A 14,827-nucleotide genomic window follows, 5' to 3' on the forward strand; every position below is an offset into this window, starting at 1 on the left:
TCAACAATGACCTGGTCAAAATCAGTCAATAATGACCGATTCTAACCCGGTCAATGTTGACTGGCAGTTAATATTCGGCCAGAAATACGTCGGAATCAAAATAAATTACCTGCATAAATCATTCATTCAATCCAACAACACTTTATCACACATTCAACAACAATCACTTGTTTTATTCTTTTAACGACGACAACTTAACAGAATTCTTAATCTACGACTTCAAGCTCATACAAAATTTGTTTAAAACTTGAGAATATACAAGATAACTTTATTTTTCTCATCAGGTTCTAATTATCCATATAACTTAGACCTTTAAATTTTAAACAAGACAAGTACTAGGTTAGTTAACTAGCATTTCTTGTTAAGGCATTCGATTAGACTTGAATAATCGAACTCTCCACTTTGATAAGTCTAACTGAAATCAGAATTAACTTAGTTTCTATTATCCAGAATCAAATTGGACTAAACAATTCATCCCGAAAACCTTTTCTTTCGTTAAGCCATAAATAATTCATACAAACCAAATAAATCAACTTGCATAATTGTTCACCTCAACCGGAAGCAATTGAAACAACATAGACATTAAAGCACCGCAATTGCACCGAAATCTTGTAAGCCTAAACGATTGATATCAAACAATAAAGCAAGATAAAAATAGTTTTTCTTTGCCGGAACCAATTGAATCATACACATCCATACACAGATAATGGAATAGAACATCAATTGTACCGAAATTTTGTTAAGCAAAAACAATAAGGATATGAAATAAAATCATGCTTTTCTTAAACAGGAAACGATTAACTAACAAACTCGTTACCTCAAATTTTGCATCATTTTCTCCAATATGTTTGCATCTTATTACAGGGAGAATTGATATCGAAATATCATTATGTTGTCATCCTTATGCAAAACAAAAGAATAAAACAACCAACCTTTACCAGAGAAAGGTTAAAAACCGGTTTTTAACTATTGCAAGCAAAAGTTGAAAACCCTGAAACACATATGCTTTTATGCTAAACCAAACGATTCAACATATTGTGACTTTTTCACATATTGTTTCAATCAGAACCCCTCATGATCCTTTGATAAAGCCTACCAACATGGGATATAAATTAATCCTGCTAAACCAAAAAGTCAGCCAAACCATAAGGTTTCACAACATTATGAGGTTGAATATCAAGGTAGTAAAACCGAAATGAAACATCCCATAAACATACATTAGCAATAAGATAAAACATTCAAGCACAGACTATGTAAATCAAAAACTATCATAAAAAAGATTATAAATCAATAATTTTATTCAAAATAAACTTTATTTAGAAATCAAAAACTAATGTTTGTTTTTCTTTTCTTGAAGACAATTTAATCTTCATTTACTTGCTCATCAGAATCTTCCTCAGAGTCTTCTTCTTGTTCTCCTTTTAGAAACTCATTATTGATCGTTAGAATTCCTTGAAGGGGTTCCAGATCATTTCTATAGGCAAATGCCATCTGTTTCTGAATACAATCTAGTTGTCTCAAAAGATGTAAAATATGGAACATGAGATCTCCATTGCTACAGATTTGATCATGTGAGATACTAGATCCCTTTTTAGTTCCAGTCGTTCGATTGATAATTTCATTTGAGACAGTTTTAGTATCTTTCTCATCTCCAAAGTTGTTTCCCATTGCTTTTTCACATAGTTTGGTGATGAGACAGGGATATCCAAAATTTCTATGAAAACCCGTGATATTGAAAGATTTAAAGATTTTAATCATTTAATTGGTAATTATTCCATAAATATTAATTCATTTTTTTCTTTCAAGAAAATAGTACATATTAGATGACTACTGTCGCAGTGGGAGGCCGACCAAACAAAGAAAAAAACGATAGTACATGATCACAACTGACTCATCCTTCTCAAATAAATTCTAAAAGTATAGACCGATTGTGAATCGTTAGAGAATCCCGTGGGTCAACCACTAACACGACTTTTTTTTTCACAAACTCACTTCTAACCACTTATCACTTATTCGGATACCATTGTCTAATATATTAGAATTGTTAATAGTTTAAAGAATCTGTTGGATCAAATCGCTAACACGACTAATTATGACACTCTGCTTTCCTTACACGTGTATTAAGTCACAACACATGGCAAGGCAATCTCTAGATGACTGCTAAGTAGTGGGTGGCCGTTGAAAGCGTTGAACCCCTTATTAATAATATTCCAAGATTACGACGAAATTAAAATATTCTTATAAAGGGGAGGACAAGTTGACCGAAAATCAAAGAGAGTTGCTGCGACAAGTTTACCGAAAATCCTTAAGTGTAAGGGTACGTCTTTGGTTAACATCTTTCTCTTTTTCCATTCAACAGTTTTACCAGTGATGAGTTTTGAAATGTTATCGTGCTCAATTTCAGAACCAGTAATCATATGACCTTTCACATTGTAGTTGATGATTTCTGATATCATCTTTCTGTTGAGATGAATAAAAGTACTTCCAACCTAAGTGCTAAAAGTAAGTTTTTCATGATTAATATTGTGAATATTACCATAAAAAATTCTTACTATGCCAGGTGAATATTTTTCAAATCCGAACATATTTCCCCAGATTCGGTCTTGAACAAACTTCACATAATTGATTTCTGAAACATCTGGATCGAATCTCTTCTCTTCAGTGAAGCTTATTCCCCTCAAAGCTTGATATCTTTCAAAACATGTGTTATCTACAAAATTCGTAAGATCATGCTTCCTTTGATCAAGTGGTGATACTTGATTTTCTCTACATCTCCGGGAGGAATAAATGGATTCAAGACATACTTGTCTGTTTCAGAGTTTTATTCTCTTGATTTCCTCTTTCTCATACTTGCGAAAATATGAAAAACCCTAGTTACGGTTTCGATCAATCTTCCCCAATACGTTTGAACACATAGCAAGAGATTATCTTTAATAGGAAGAATTGATGTTGAAAATCGGAAATAACTAGTTTTAGGAAATCTAATCAAAATTGGAAATCGAGACTTGTGGGGAAACAATTCCGATTTTATATCTAGGTCTTGCTTTTGGAAAATCGATTTTTCATGGACTGGATCTTTATTTAGGATTGATTCCATGTTTTTGTCCTAAAGTATGTTTACTCTTTTATTACCAGAAATTGATAATATCACTTGAAGTTTACTCAAGAACTTTTTACTAGAGTATGCAGAGAAAAATTTGAACAAAATATGATATTTGTTAAAAATACCATCATAATCATAAACCTGGTAATATTTCAAAAGATCACTTGCTTCATTAAAACAGTTGTGAGGTGTATGAAGTAATCCATTGTTAATAGAATTATTAACTGAAAACTCATTCCTTGTAGGATTACATATTTTCCAAAATCGCATCCTAAACGCCGATACATTGACAGTTTTTGTTTTGAGAATGTACATATATATACATTGGTAGTTTATCCAAAATATATTTAAGATTCTAAATTTTTCTAAAATGCAATAGTCATGGTTCATACAATGAAAAATTCTGAGAGGAACCCTATGCATTTTCGAGATACAATCTGTCTCATAGAGTATTGTACCATTGTTACTAAGCATGTTAGTATTCAGGACAATGATATACAATTCTATGATATCCTAGTAATTTTGTAAGCCTCTCAAGACATACATGGGTATAATCCCAATCCTAAAACATTTAGGAACAAGAGTATTATACATACTTCATCCGTGTCTTCCACCACGAATTTTTAAAGTAGTCAAATCATGCCGTTACGTTAACTGAATCGACCATTAGATTCAATTTCTTATAGGTTGGATCGCACCAAACACATATTGTTTGATCTTTTCGTGTTTGCCCGCTCTGATACCAATTGAAAAGAGGAGGGTACCCAAATATACTTCAAACTTAAAATTTTCCACCTATAAGTCATTTCTCTGAAAGTGATTGTCTATGGACAGAGTTGAGACAATACAAAAAATCAAACCAACTTTGTATAGTTGATACCAAGCAACTAAACCTATAGTTCACCTAGTTCCGTCGGTATTCCCACGCCTCCGACCTGTAATAAGTCACGTACTTGGAACAATTCCTTTGGTTCGTATTCCAAACAGTGAAGGAACAACAAATCTGTTTGGTATCAACTCTTTTCAACCAAGTAATGTGAGTTCGACAAAAGTCTCTTCTGTTTATCTCAATAACTCCTTTGTCAGGTTTTGTTAGAGCATAACTCGGTTGAACCCACCAAGCAATGATATGTCAATTTTTAGTTATCATATTTCAGTGAATCAAAACTCATTTAAAGAGTCACTTGATTATGTATTAGAGTCAATTTCGTATAGGTTAGCTTGAAAGTATTAGGATATGAGACATTACAAGTATTGCGGAGACTTGAAGAGGTTAAGAAGTAAGAAGCTACAACGATGACATCATCCTTCCACTTGAGTTTAGTGATATTTGACTTGAACTGTTTTACTCCCTAACGTATCTTTCAAGTCGTGCATATTGAAAACAAAACTGCGAAGCATGACTACACTCTAGTTAGACATGGTATTAAGGAATACAATACGAGTTTTATTGCTTAACAATTAAACTTTGTATATAAGACATCGACATAACCGTTTGAATGCTATTTTCATTATGTAAGGTGAAGATTTCATCCTAGGAAACAATGTTTTACATGTGTTTTAAGGAAGTAAATTCATGAACTTGTTTTGTGAATGAAAAAGAAAATCGCCATGCATTATTGGTATTGTTATTCACTGCATATCTTTTGAATTACCAATATGTATGATTAGTATAACCTCTCATGAATTGTTTATGTTCTTGGTAAAAGTATTCACAAAGGCCTGACTTTTGTATTCGTATGACTTTTATTAGTGAAACCGATCTTAAGTAATCACCTGAGATGGTATGATTGATTTAGTGTTATTGGTATGACCGACTCTGGGTAAAGGGGAACCGATCCTAGTAAGAGGTGCAACCTATCACAAAGGGGAATCGATCCTTGTATGAGGTGCAACAAGTTTTTAGCAGAAGGGGAACCGATCTTATGGACATGTGAAACACGTTTTTAGGCAAAGTGGAACCGATCTTATGGACATGTGCAGCAAATACAAGTAGTTACCATAAGTATGTGGGAACCGATCGTAGTACCTAGTCAACCGAATTTTTGGAAAGCTAGTGTGACTATGAACAATACTCACATGGAGGTAGAACCGTGAAACTCATGTTTCGTAATTGAGTGTTCTTGATCAATCACATAGTTCTTGAAAGTCAGATGAACCAATTATAAACTTGTTTGGAAGTGTGGCAAATCGGTTTCAAGATTGTAAGTATGAAAGAGGACTTACAAAGTAAAGATGTCGATATACTTTGAACATGTGCAATAACGCTTATCTTTGATTGTTCAAAGTTATTCCTTAGTAGCTAAAGGAGGAAAATCCCGGATCGAAAAATAAGTTGAGAATCTTTTAATTAAGGTTTTTAATTTTATTTATGGAAAATGAAAATTAGTAATGTGAATTTACTAGTTGGATATTTTCAAAGAGATTTTCGGTGAATATTTGGATAAAGCATTTCCAGGAATTATGGAAATCGAATCTGGAATATATTGTATATCTTGAGAATATTTTCGGTTTTGGAAATTCCTCTGTGTTCAAACTTCCTTGTCTATAAATACTTGAAGTTTTCATTTCAAGAAAACTAATCCTCGGAGCAAGCAAACTACCTCATTTGTGTTTCTTCTGGTGAAGTCTCCTATTCAGAAAGGAGAGTAACCTAATTGGGTGAAATCTCTTACGAACGCTCAGTTTAAAGGCTTCTTTGGGATTGAGAAGATCTATAAGTACCGTTGGTGGGAAACTAGATAATTACGGTTTATCTTTTGTTTTTGATTAATTTCATTGACTAACGATGGTTGAACTTTGATTGCACCTAGTTTGTTTATGATTGAGAATCTTCTCTTCTGATATGAGATTCACTCAAACTAGATCGAAGTTTCGACAGGGATCTTTAGACTGTTTGTAGTTCTAAAAACATCTTGTGATAATCCATTGTTAACAGACTCCGTTCTGTGTGTGATTGATCACAAGATATTCAAGTTGATTGTGTGCAGGTGTTTATTGAAGATCTAAGAAGATTGAAGACAAATAAGACTTTGAAGATTTCTTATTTGGGTTTATAATCTTTGGTGTGCACAACACTTGTTTCAGTAAAAGAGGATCCAACTATAATCGGTTTATCTTTGTGGTAGATTAAATATATTAGTTGTGTAGATCAGCATCAATACAATTCTTTGTGATTAAAAGTATTCATTTGAAAAATCTTAGCAATTACTTTTGGTAGTTGATAATAAGATAGATCTAAGAACCTTACAAAGGAGTTTATTGATACAAACAGAAGAGCCTTTGTCGAACTCACATAACTTGGTTGAAAAGAATTGATACCAAATAGATTTGTTGTTCCTTTACTGTTTGGAATACGAATCAAAATAAATGTTCCAAGTACGTGACTCATTACAGGTTGGAGGCGTGGGAATACAGACGGAACTAGGTGAACTATAGGTTTAGTTGCTTGATCTAAACTATACGAAGTTGGTTTGATTTCGTATAACGTCTTAATCATGAGAGTATTCAATTCTGGACAAGGTCCCAAGGTTTTTCTGCATTTGCGGTTTCCTCGTTAACGCACAACCTATGATATTTCAATTATCTAACAAAATATATTGCGGCAAAGAAATAAAACAGAAACCATAATTTTGTTAACGAGGAAACCGCAAATGTAGAAAAACCCCGGGACCTAGTCCAATTTGAACACCATACTGTATTAAGCAGCTATATATACTAGCCTACTACCAATTAACTTCGGACTGGACTGTAGTTGAACCCTAATCAATCTCACACTGATTCAAGGTACAGTTGCGCTCCTTACGTCTATGATCCAAGCAGGATATTATGCACTTGATTCCCTTAGCTGACCTTACCCACAACTAAGAGTTGCTACGACCAAAGTCGAAAACTTGATAGAAAAATCTTTCTCACACAGAAAAGTTTATATGATTGAATAAATCTGTCTCGTACAGAAATACTTAGGAGATTTTGTTCCGTCTTTTGATAAAAAATAGTGAACATAAACCAATTGATAACCCAGACTTATATTCCCGAAGAACAGTCTAGTATTATCAATCACCTCACAATAAATTTAATCGACTAGCGAAATAAGTTATTGCAGAATACCAAATGATGAGATGAAGTTTGTTTGTGATTACTTTTCTATCTTGCCTATCGGAGATATAAAATCTCGAGCCAATTATTCCAATTGCACTCAACACGATATAAACAACAAGATCAAATCACGCAACTACAAAGATAATAGCTGGGTATGGCTTCACAATCCCAATGAAGTCTTCAAGTCGTTAACCTACAGGGTATCAAGAAGAAACCTAAGTTTAAAGGAGAATCGACTCTAGTTATGAAACTAGTAACACACAGGAGGTGTGATGATTAATCTTCCTAGTTTCTAGAGTTCTACTTTATATAGTTTTCAAATCATGGTTTGCAATCTAAGTTACCTCAGTAACAAAGTATTCAATAATCACCGTTAGATGAAAAACTTGATTCACCAAGCTAATATCTTTCAACCGTTAGATCGAACTTAGCTTGTTACACACAAATGAAATGTACCCTCATTTAGGTTTATGTAGCCGTACCTAAACGTGTCCACTATGTTGGTTCACAAATAGTCTCATATCAACCTTACTCATCTTAACCATAACTAGTTCAAATGACCCAAATGAAATTAGTTAAAGAGTTGTTCAGTTGTTTAGAGAACACAATTGAAATCAAATCGGTTTGACTCACTTGAATCAATCATGGACATTATAGCCACAGTTTGCAAAGATTGAATTCCTTATGATTTAAATGTTTAAGTCCATGAACTTACCGATTTGACAAAGTAACCAGCTTAAGTATGCATGCTTAAGCAACCGGATTTGAGTTTGAGAAGTTTCCAAACTCGAAAAAAAATTTCGGTTCGAAAACTTCCTCAAGTATGGGTACGGGTATGCATACTTAAGGTGACTAGTTAAGAGTTTTCCAAATCCAAATTCAGCAGAAATTTTCGGTTCGAAAACTTCCACCTGTATGCGTACGGGTACGTAACCTATCTCCTTCACCAATTTCGTATACACACATATGCATACTCTGGGCTCCCGGTTTATGGATTTATACACTAATATGCAAACACACTATATATGCTTATATCTAAAGATGGTTACATTATCAACTCTTTATTTCAATCATTGAAACATTCTTCAATAATGGCAATAGCCGTTTTCACACACTATTAGCATCAAAGCAATTTTCAAGATACTGAAATAATCATTATTGAAACATTTCAAGCCTACATCAAATGATTGTATCACACAAACCATGTAAGATGTTACTCGACAATTTTCTCATGATATAAGATGAACTTGGTCGAAGCGAAAGCTTACAAACACACATTTCGAGAAATATTTAAGCGAGATATACTCAGTTCGAAATCTCAAATGTGTATAGAGAAAACTATATCGTGACATGACTTATGTCTCAATATAAGAGAAATTAGAAATAGAATTTCCAAGTGATAGATGAGTTCAAGTCTTCACATACCTTTATCGAAGAAGTTCCACAAGCTCCCCTTAGTAGTTCTTCGTCTTCAAAAGATGAACGCCGATAGATCTAAGCTCAACTACACTATCTATGTCCTAGTCCGGGACATCTATAAATAGGCTAGAAATCAAAACTTATAATTTTGATAAATAACATTGACAAACATGCTTGAGATAGCAACACATGCGAGTTCGACCGAGCAATGCTCTAATAGCTTAGCATATTTCGAGAATGATATTCAAGATAAACTTGACTTCTCTGTTATGCATGTATTGTCTAATTTAGTCACGCGGCAATATCTCATAGATAGAAAATTGAAAACTTGAGAAATAGGTGGTTCAGTCTTCACTTACCTTTTGTCGAAGAAGTTCTCCAGAGCTCCTGTTGATCTTCGTCTTCAAATGGTAGAACACAGTGATATCCGATACGTAACTAAACACTTCTATATTAATATGATACTTGACTAAATATACACTAGAAATAAATATATTGTTTTGACAACTAAATTTGACAAGCTTGAGATAGCAATACTTGTGAGTTCGACCGAGCAATGCTCTAACAACAAAAATATTGAAAAAACACATAAGAACCGCCCACCTAAGAAGGTATAAAATGACAATGCACCTTGTTATAAGTGTAAATTCAACAGGTATTTGCACCAGCAATGCACGACTAGCGACTAGCTAAAAAAAGTGAAGGGAATATATATATCAAGAGTCTCACTATGTGGAGGAACATGATTATTCCCCATATGTCAACTTAATAATTTCATACTTCCATGGAAATAAGAACCATGCCCCAATGGAAACATCTGATTTTGATTGATTAATTGATTTTAGTTATCTTATGATTCTAGAATTTTGTTTATTTTCTTGCTTTATGGTTTAGTAGACTTTGGTTTAAATATTTCGTTTGATAACTTAAACTATATTAAGTATTCTTAAATTTAAATTATTGTTCTAGTTGATAGATCAGTAATATTTATTTTTGCTAAAAGTTACTTTTTATCTATGTGTATTTATCATGCTTTGGATTTAACTTTTACTTTGATTATCTATTGCATGATTGAAATGCTGTGACCGAATTCTCTGAAGTACATGAGATAAATCATCCGGATTTTATAACACTACCTTTTACTTGTAGGAATGTCGTCTCCAGAAGAGATTGAGTTCCTAGTTGATAGTGGCACCACACACACTATTTTAAGAAATATGCAATTATTTATTGACTTAATTCCTTATAAATCCTCTGTGACTATGATGTTTGGATCATCACAAGTAATTATTGGGAGAGATAATGCTCAATTTATGTCGCTAAATGGCACAATGATTAAAGTCACAAAAGCTATATATGCACCAAGAGCTAACCGTACCTTGTTGAGTCCATGCAAATGGTTATCATTTGGAAACTCACTGTGCAAATGAAATTGAATATCAATGTTATCCCTAAAATATTTTAGAGAAGTTAATGAGAAACTCTAGTGGGTTGTACACTACTACTATTCGTAATATTAAATCCCATGTTGTTACCAACGATGAAAAAAAACAACAACGATGAACCATTGAACAGTGACTTATACAAGCTTTGGCACGACCGCTTGGGGCACCCAGGTCGTGATATGATGATCTTTGTTTTAAAGAACTCACGCGGAGATCCTTTCTTTCGAGTGAAAAACAAAATAGGAAAAAAGACAGTTAAAGTGCAAAGCAACAACGTTTGTTATCCACTAGCTGGTTAAAGTGTTGTTTCAACACCATTAATGCCATATAAAGAAACTAATGTGCAACCTATCTCTCATTCTACTTCGTGGAATTTGTCAAACGCACACCACTCATTTTGCAAAGATTTTTTTTTAACAAAGACAAGAGTGACACCACCCTATGCTAAAGATACAAAAAAAAAATATTCCGTTTTTACAAAGAATACAAGGTGATATTTATGGACCTATATATCCAGAGTGCGGACCATTCAGGTATTTTATGATTCTGGTAGATATTTCGACCCGTTGGTCACATGTTGCATTATTTTTAACAAGAAACGCTGCCTTTGCAAAGCTCCTAGCACAATTTATACATTTGAGGGATCACCACCCCGATTTCCCAATCAAATGTATCAAATTGGATAATTCCGGAGAATTTACATCTAAAGGATTTGATGATTTCTATATGTCTATCGAAAGTGACGTAGAGCACCACGTACTCCACGTAAACACTCAAAATGGTCTCGCAGAAGCTACCAAGAAAAGGTTACAGATGATAGTTAGCCAGGGCATTGGTTATGCATTCCAATCTTCCTATTACTTCTTCTTGGGGTACGCCATATTTCATGAAACATTATTTATTCACTTTAGACCCATTGTTAGCCAACCATTTTCCGCGTACCAGTTGACAACTGGATATGAGCATGATATTTCACATTTGAACATATTTGGTTGTGTTGTATGCATGCCTATTTGGTAGGCTTTGAAAGATGTATGAAATAAGAGTATAAGGGAAAGCCTACTTGTTAACCGTAAGTGCACAGTGTCGATTGTAGCTTGTGCGAATACGGGTAGAATCCACAGGGACTAGGGTGTAGTTGAAAGTTTTCTATGCTAAGTCTCTAGATAAGTTGTCTAAACTAACAAGGCAGTAACTAAAGCAATGAGGTAACGGTGAGCTAAAGAAGTGAACTATGTGGCAAAGACAAAGAGTAATAGTGTAAGTAACTAAGGGAAGCAGTAACAAAGAGTAGCAGTGACAAAATGAAACAAACCAAGGCTGTTAGCCAAGGGAAGTGAAGTATAGAAGGGACTAGGATCTTGAATCCACCCTCTTCCTAAGCTAAATCCTCCAACTATGTTCTTGTCCCTTGTTAGTTATCAGTCAGCTTCTAGGCTTTCTGAATAACTAGATGACAGTTGCGGTTCAAAGCCGGCTGTTCATCTAAGGGTTGGTCTAGAAAGATTACTAAGAACACTAAGATGAATCTAATCCTAGTAGTAGTTGGGGCTCTCACACTGCAACTACCCGCAGAGAAGCTTGCTTAGTGTTTTAACAACCTAAAAGGATATTCAATCCTAGACAGTTCAAGCACAACAAGATCAGAGCATGGATGGGGCAAATACAATTAAAATTTACAAAATAATTTAAACTAAAAACTAACCCTTGAGGCACTGGCTATTCCAGTCCTCTTGGGTGAAGCACTGGCTAGCCCAGGCATAGTTACAACACACACCCACAACCCATATTTATACCCAAATTAATCAATTAGGGTTTACAGAGAAAATCCCCAAATTAAACAGTTGAAATTAGGGTTTTTACAAAAAGCAAAATTGACATACCTAACTCTCTGAAATCACTCAATCTTCTTCGACCCATGCCTTTATTCCTTCTCCTGCGTCTACCCATGCTCTAATTACAACTCTATTTCAACCTATTCTACCAATTTCACATCTAGGGTTCATAAGATTGGTGATGCGTGAAATTGGTGGAATAGAAGTCTATAGAGTTGGTGAAAGTGGTATTGATGATGGGTTTTAGGGTTGGTGTATTATGATGAAGGATGGTGGTGGTTGAGAGGCTGCAGACGGAGTTGGTGGTATTGGCAGCGACGACATGGGAGGGAATGGGTGAAGAAGATGGAAGAAGAAAGTTTGGATCGATAGTTTTAGGGTTAAGGCATGTTTGGCTAATGGGTATAGAATTGGGTACTAGGGTGTTAAGCGGTTGCATCAAGTCTCGATGATTCGCAAATCTGAGCCGTGGGATGCGGAAATGATAGATTGATCTAACGGATACAAGTGAAGAGGCTGGTATCGACCGTCGGATGCCTGATACAACGAAACTGACGGCTCAAGATGGAGTTAGGTGCTGTAGTGTTAGACAGGAGCTTCAGACTTTGATGTACTCTGATGGAGCGACCGTTGGATGATGGATTGGATTCAATCTGACGGTGAAGGAGAGAAACGGGTTAGGATTTGGGTTTAGGAAATGGGTTTGGGTTAAGGAAATATGTTTTGGGCTTAGGTAATCTTGAGCCCACTTCTTCTTTAAGAACAATTTCTTCCTTTACAAGCCCACTTCTAATTGATCCGGCTCTTGCAAACATCATTCTTCGCTTCTTCCTTGCGTAATTCCTCCCGGATTTTCACTACTTTTCTGCTCTTTTCGCTCCGCAATTCCATCCAAGCTTTATTTAGAACCTAAAAATACAAAATTAATTAAGAAAAATATTTATTCTTGAAAACAATGAAAATACATAATATGGGATAAAATGTAGAATTAATGCACAAAAGATGAGTTAAATGCCAAGAAAAATATATAGAAATATGCACTTTTTAGCACTCATCACTATTATTCCCCCACAACATACTAATATGGGTCCTCAAATACGATGAAGTATTTATGTTGGATATAAATCCCTAATAATTATCATCTATTTGGAACATTTGACGTGCAATCTCTTTACCGCTAGATTTGCAGACTGGCACTTTGATGAGAAAACCTTCCCGTCGTTATAGGGAGGTATGGAAAATGATCTCCTAAGGGAATGACAGTAATTTTCGTGGTGTGTTCCCACTTTGTCTCATCTTGATCCCCGCATCTCACAATATGAATGTGAAGTGAAAAGAATTATTGACCTTCATAAAGTGGAAATTAAATACCTGATGCATTCACTGATATAGTTAAAGTGACGAGATCATGTATACCAGCTGCAACCGGCCTGCTAGGTTAGAAATCCCTAATATGGGAAAAGGCACCCTATATAAAGGTGTTAAGCCTACACTTGGTCGAAGTGTAGTTGAGTCCATGGGAAGACCACTTGATTCGGTCAGTACTCAACCAAGCAAGATAAGAGTGAGTAAGGCACAAAATAATCCATGTATCAACAATGCAAATAATCCATCTCATGATATTGTCTCTGACTATAACTATGTTCATGAATCATTAAATGAGGACTCTCCATTATTTGATATGATTTCAGCGAACAAAGAAATATCTATGGATTATGAGACAACAGACGTGTTGATGGCAAGATCCTCCACGCAGATTGATGATGCATTTGCATACGTTGTTGCTCAAGAGATCATTGAGCACGATGACATCAAACCACGCTCTATTGCAGAATGTCAAAAAAGAGAAGAGTGGCCTAAATGGGAAGTTGCAATCCAGGAATAATCGAATTCACTGGCAAACAGACGGGTTTTTGGTACGGTAGTGCTAACCCCACTAGGTGTAAATACCGTAGGACATAAATGGGTGTATGCCAAAAATCTTAATGAGAAGAAAAAATTCTTGAGATATAAGGCACTCCTTGTGGCGAAAGGTTTCTCATAACACCCTGGGTTTGATAATGAGAAAACATACTCTCCTGTAATGGACGTCATAACGTTCCGCTACTTAGTTAGCTTGTTAGTTCAGAAGGACTTGAAATGCATCTTATGGATATGGTTACAACATATATCTATATGGGGATATTGATTTAGATATATACATGTTCTGATAGCCTTCCATTGCTCGAATCAAGTAACTCTAATCCACGGAGTGCATTTTCAATTAAGTTGAAACGCTCACTCTACGGATTAAAGCAATCCGGGCGGATGTGGTATACCCATCTAAGTGATTATTTTATTAGGAATGGATATACAAATAATGATTTATGCCCTTGTGTATTTATAAGCAAAACGATTTCCGGATTTGCAATTATAGTTGTTTATGTTAATGATATGAACATAATAGTCACTCTTGATGAAATAAGAGAAACCACAAGCTATCCGAAATCTAAATTTGAGATGAAAGATCTTGGAAAAACTCGGTTTTTTCTAGGACTTGAACTAGAACATCGAGCCAGTAGAATATTAATCCACCAGTATGCATATGTCCATAATATACTCATGCAATAAAATATGTACAAGGTGCATCCTGCTAGCACTCCCATGATTGGTCGAAGTTCATATGTATGAAAGGATCCATTTCGTCTCAAAGAATATGAAGAAGAGGTATTGGGAGATGAAGTTCCCTACCTAAGTGCAATAGGTGCATTATTGTACTTAGCACAATGTACTCTACTTGATATATTATTCTCAGGGAACTTGTTAGCTAGATACAGCTCAACGCCTGCAGAGCGTCACTAGATAATGTTTTCAGATACCTAAAAGGAACCATTGACCTGGGTTTATTTTATCCCTATGAAAGTAAGAAGGACTGTTACTGGAAA

Source organism: Papaver somniferum, chromosome 10 (assembly GCF_003573695.1).
Source record: "Papaver somniferum cultivar HN1 chromosome 10, ASM357369v1, whole genome shotgun sequence".
Lineage (NCBI taxonomy): Eukaryota > Viridiplantae > Streptophyta > Magnoliopsida > Ranunculales > Papaveraceae > Papaver > Papaver somniferum.